The sequence below is a fragment of the Corvus brachyrhynchos genome, unplaced genomic scaffold (genome assembly GCF_000691975.1).
Source record: "Corvus brachyrhynchos isolate BGI_N302 unplaced genomic scaffold, ASM69197v1 scaffold245, whole genome shotgun sequence".
Lineage (NCBI taxonomy): Eukaryota > Metazoa > Chordata > Aves > Passeriformes > Corvidae > Corvus > Corvus brachyrhynchos.
In genome coordinates, this window is record NW_008238988.1 from 6,034,396 (window position 1) to 6,040,425 (window position 6,030).

The window sequence follows — 6,030 nt, forward strand, 5'->3', positions numbered from 1 at the left end:
AGGGGTTGGATCCATGATCCCTGTGGGTCCCTTCCAGCTCAGGATTTTCCATGATTCTCTGATGTCAATAGGAGTTTTCGAGGAAGGCTTTGCTCTTCCCTGCAGCAAGCCAAGAGGGAGGATGCCAAGGAAAACACGCCATTCATGGCCTCTTCTGATGAGAGGCCGTGCCAGGGTACAGCCTGCTGACCCCAGGGCTCAGGAGTGTCCCTGCCTGCGCCGGGCACTGCCAGAGTTCACGCTCTGGTGATTAAACCAGATAATGCTGCTAATTATCATACTGGATTGGGATTTGCAGCAAGCCCTGATCCCGCTGGATGCAGCTGGTTCAGTCTCCTCTCTCACTAACATGGGATATTTATCTAAACACAGAGCTAAATATTTGCAGGGCTTAAATTAACCTCAGGATGTGGACATGAGTGGGTTTTCACATGGCTCTGCTCCGTGTGACCATTTCCGTGCTGGTCAGTTCATTAAATCAGGCAGCAAGAGACCACGAGTGGTCAAAATAGTAGAGAAAGGTGATGTCAGGAGCTTTAAGGTCCTGCCTTTGCCCATGAGCCGGAATCAGTCACTCTTCCCTCGGCCTCGGAGCAGCTTTTTGTGCTCTCAGGAAATGACTTTTGGTGCTTTTGTTCTGACAGTGCAAAGTTGAGGGGAGGGTGTGACCGTGCTGAGGTTGTTCTGCTTTCCTTTTTAAGAGCTGAGAGGTTCCTTTGGGGCTTTCTCGTAGGATCTGCCAGCTGAGGAGTGTGGATCTCAAGAATTAAGTGAAAATAAAGCACAGGTGGTGGAACACGGGGCTGGGTCTGGGATGCTCGGCTGTCCAGGCTGTGTCACCCACCTCTGGGTACCATGGAACCCCATGGAATGAGTAACTGCAGGGTGGGGAAGTTCCCTTTCCATCATCTGCTCCCCCTTTTGCACCCAGACATGCTGTTCCTTGGGTGTCTCCTCTTCAATCTTGACTTTGTTCTCCTTTGTTAGAGACTGTGTTGTCCCTCATCCTTGGGGACTGGGTGCAGATAGAGCTTGGCCCCCTTTGCCTTTGCCCATTTCACCTGGCAAACAGCTTTCCTGAACTCCTTCTGTCCTTTCTCTCCTGGAAAAGTGATGGGACCTGTGCAACACCTGCAGAGGTGCCCAGGGTTTCTTCTTTGAGCTGCTCCTGCTCTGAAGCCGTGTGGGGATCAGGCCCTCCCACAGCTCAGCAGCACTTCCTGCTCTGCTCCTCTCCCTGCAGGACTCCTGCCTGTCCGTGCTTGATATCAGACACAGGACCCTGCTCCAATCCCTCTTATCCCTCTGCCTGCTCCTTTCCCAGTATCTCTGGGAGGGCCCGTGCCTGAGTCGGGCTGCTCTGGGCTGTGGTCGCAGCTTCTGCCTCTGCATGACCCACTGAGAGCACCCAAAATTGATCTTCCTGTGATCATACACAGCTCAAAACCTGCCAGAGGGAAGTGATGAGCTGCACATCTTCCCATAGAAATCCCAAACTGATGTGGGGATGTGCCCTGAGTGGCTCAGGTTGGAAGGGACCACAATGTGTCACCTGGTGCCACCTCCATGCTCCAGCAGGGCCATCCCAGAGCACAGGGATTGTGTCCAGCTGGTTCTGGAATGTCTCCAGGGAAGGAGACTCCTCTGTGGACAGTCTGTTCCAGTGCCTGGTCACTGCACAGTAAGTTGTTCTTCCTCAGAAGAGAAATGGGATTCACTCAGCCAAATGCTTTTCCACCTGTGCTGGGATTTATTTCCAAGGATCCTCCCTGCCCTTCCCGACCTCACAGTCTGTGCACCAGGGGAAGATTTGCCACGGTCTGGCAAGGCTTTTGAAGGAATTATTCCTGCTCTTTAGGAGGATAGATAGCAACAAGACATTTGAGCACTCAGCACTTCGGGTAGTTAAGATCTCAAATTAGTCACTAATAAACTCTGTGCACGTCAATCCTGGCAGCTCACGTTTACCAATCCCGCAGGGAATGGGGGAGAAGCTGGAGAGAGAGCACCACCTACTTTTGGAACATTTCAGTGGAGAGTCCTGTTGGTTTCCGTAAGTGAACAGGAAGGAGGGTAAACAGGAAGCAAATGGAAATAGCTTCAGTAAAGCAAAAAAAGGCTTTGCTGTCTGAGGAATCCCACTGCTGTGTCCCTGCAGAGCCCCTGCAGCTCACCTGGGAGAGCCAGGACATAACACAGCCTTCAAAATGGGAATTTGCTTGGAAAGACAGGTTCTTATTTTTAAGAGAGCGACTTAAGCAGCGGTGGGTTGGAAATGTGTCACCACAGATGAAGTGTGATGGTCTGAGCAAAGCAGGTTCTTCATCTCAGCCATGCCCAGCCTGAAGAAAAAGGATTTAAATCTACTCCGTGTAACCACCCCCAGGGAAAGAAATGCACCTCTGGGCACTATCAATTCCATATAGCACAGTATTACACTGCTGATTGATTTTCAAGGTCAAATACCCAAAAAAAGCACTTAAAATACCCAAATATGTTCTAAATCACCTGAAAAACGTGAGCTCTTAGGAGGAGTTCCGTTTCAAACACCTGCTTGAGAATTAAAACCCTTCTCAGGTCCTTGGCAACCCCCAGTGAGTTACTGGGTAGCCTGCAGGAGTTAAATATTTTAAAAGTGAGTTAAATATTTTAAAAGTGAGTTTAATGTTTTAAAAGTAAGTTAAATGTTTTAAAAGTGAGGTAAATGTTTTAAAAGTGAGCACTGGCTGACAGTGTGTGTCAGTGGATGGGGTGTCCCGTGTACCTGCTGGGGATTTACAGCCCAGAGAGTAAAAAGCAATCATGGTTATAAAGTGATTAGGGGTTACAGCCTGGGGAGAAGGGCAGCAAATACCTGTGGGACCTTGTGGTAACTCAGCTGGGCCTGGCTGCTCCTTATCTTTCCTTATCTTTCCTTATCCATGAGGAACCCGTGGGCAGTGCAGGTACCAAGGTTTGCATTTATTGCTTTCCATGGATTTGCACGGCTGTGTTTCCATGGTCTGCCCCCCACCAGAGGTCCAGGTGCTGTCACAGCAACGTGAAACACCAAATTTACCGAACCTTGAGGAAACTGATACTCATCAATCAGAGAATTTCTATCTTTTTGAATATAAACCCGATTCCAATCGTTTTGGACCATCAGGCCAAACCTGTTTTAATGTGGTGCAGCCCATCTTTCCTCACTCCCTCTTTTGACAGAGATGGGAAAAGCCTCTGTTGCACTGATCCTTCAAAGACCTTTGTGGCTTTCCAAGGAAGGAAGAGGGAATATAATAACGCTCTGGGTTTAGTATCTGTGTTAGATAAATTCTCCTGTTGTGGAAACAAATGACATCCTTGATATAACAATGGCATTCCAGGGGTAGATTTGTCCTGGAGGGATCTGAGACAATGGGCCAAGTGTCCTCTGCCAGGGTGAGTCAGGAGAGAGGCGCTTTCCCAGAGCACTTGGCCCTGGTCATTGCAGCCTGTGGGCAGGGAGGGGTGGGAATGGTTCCCAGGGATGTCTCAGCCCCGTTTCCTGTGATTCTGGATACAACAGTGGCTGGGATTGGCAGGAAGCTGAACCTGAAACCTCTGAAGGTGTGTGTGTGCTACAGGCAAAGGGGCATCAGAGAGATCCCTGGGATCTTCCCATCTGTTAATGAAATGGAGGAGTAGAGGTGGGAAGGGGTGTTGGAGAACATCTTGACTGCAGGAGGTTTCTGTGAGCCTGAGTGTGCTGAAACCATGCCATGAGGATCCTGAAGAATCTCTAAAAATCCCACAGGTAGCATCAGGAGAAAGCCCTGTCCTGGTCTCTGGGTATTCCTCCAGCCCCCTGTGGAAGTGAGGAAGAGATCCTCCAAAGCAGGCTCCCAGCAGGAAAACCAGTTTGACACCCTGGAGAGGAGAAGCTCCAGGGAGACCTCAAGCCCTTTCCAGGGCCTAAAGGGGCTCCAGGAGAGCTGGAGAGGGACTTGGGATAAGGGCTGGAGGGACAGGACACAGGGAATGGCTTCCCACTGCCAGAGGGCAGGGATGGATGGGAGATTGGGAATTGGGAATTCCTGGCTGGGAGAGTGGAGGGGCCCTGGCACAGGGTGCCCAGAGCAGCTGGGGCTGCCCCTGGATCCCTGGCAGTGCCCAAGGCCAGGTTGGACATTGGGGCTTGGAGCAGCCTGGGACAGTGGGAGGTGTCCCTGCCCATGGCAGGGGGTGGTTTAAGCTCCCTTCCCACCCAAACCATTCAGGGATTCAATGCTTCCAGGATATTTGGGGGGTTTTGTTCATTTTAAGTACATCAGAATGTCCTTACAGGTACCATTGGCAAACCAGCTGGGTCCTCCTTTCCCAGGGTGTTCTCAGGAGCAGACAAAGGAAATGAAGGCGGGAGGAGGATACTGCCTGACCAAACCTCCAAATGCCAAAATCCTGGATCACCACCAATGCAACACCAGCCTGAAAAATCCTGAACCTTAACAAGAGTAAGAATAATTTGAGGCCCATGGTGGGATTTTGGGGTGTCCTGTGCAGGGCCAGGGGCTGGACTCGAAGATCCTTGTGGGTCCCTTCAGCTCAGGGTATTCCATGATTCTCTTCTGTGATTCTGTGGTTGCCTGGCCCTTGGAAGGGGGAGTTTTGGAGCTCAGTGGGATCCCCAAGCTGGTTATATTTAGGGTTGTATCCTGGCTTAGTTGTAACTCTCCGCACAAAGCCACAGCTCCTGTGGGGGAGCTCAGCGAGATCCTAGAGCAGCTGCTCCCGCTGGGCGGGATACAAGGGCTGTGGGATGAGCTCCAGGGGGCAGGGCACCCCCTGAGCTCAGGGATGAGCTCCCGAGGTGTTCCCAGCTCTGAGGGGGCTCATTTTCCATCTTAGGTGTTGCTTTGGTGCTGCCCCAGGGCACAGCTCTGTCAGACCCTCCATCTGCATCCTCACTGTGCCTGGGCTCTCCTCAGTCTGCCAAGCTCGTTCCCATCAGATTTTCTCAGGGAAAACACGGAGTTTCATGCCTCTGCTCTCTCAAATCCCTCCTGCTATATTTTTTTTTTGTGTGATGAAAAATGTATGTATTTGTGGCAGGAAGAAGAATCCCTGTGTCAGTGGCAGGAGGAGGGGATGGGAGAGGGTTCCTGGATGTGTCCGGTGTTATTTCTGTGGGGGTGGTTTGCCTTTCTCCCCTGTTTGTGGATGCCAGGCCTCCCTCTCCTCATGCCTTGACCCCTAAATCATTATCCTAAAGTCTTTAACCAAAACTCCAGCTGTCACCAACAGCTCTTCCTTAAGGAGATAAAAAGAGCCCAGAACAAGATCTGGGATCTCTCCTGTGCAGCCCTGACACCCTTAAGGCTTCAGCCTTGTGCAGCACTGGGGAAAAATCTTATTTTCCTTCCCTGAGATGGGATTGCCCCGGACTTTGCTCCAGTAACTCGGGGCGGGCTGGAAGAAGTGCTCAGACACCTCCCAAGTGGGTCTGGCAGGGCAGGAGGTGTGTCCCTGCTTGGGCAGGACACCCTTGCCATGACCTCTGCACTGGAGAAACACAATGCCATGAGCCATCCGTGGAGGAGAGGGACCAGCCAGTTATTCCCATGGGGTACCTGGGGCAGGTCTCTTTGACAGAGGCAAAACACAGAGTTAAGATGAAAAGTCCTCAGTGAAAGTATTCCTAGGCAGCTGCCTGTTATGGCAGGGAATGGATAAAAGCAAGAAGCACCTGAATTTTATTCCTTTCCTTAGGTTTTTGTTATTTTTATATCCTTTGCTGGGAATCATTCAGCTCGTTACACCTGCAGTGAGCAGGCTGCCTCTCAGACATTCTGCAAATCCTCCTGAGCTCTCTCTGGGCACATCCTAGAACAGGACCACGAACTTAATTTTTCAGCCTACAACAGCATAACCTGGCCTGTCTAAACCCAAGTATTGTGTTGGATGCTCACTTGAAGAACTAAACTTTGCTTCCTGTGCCTGCTGCTCCTCCCACCGTGCTGCTGCAGCATTGAGGAGTTCCCGAGGCCGGCGGAGCCGGTCCCGGCGTGATGGGGA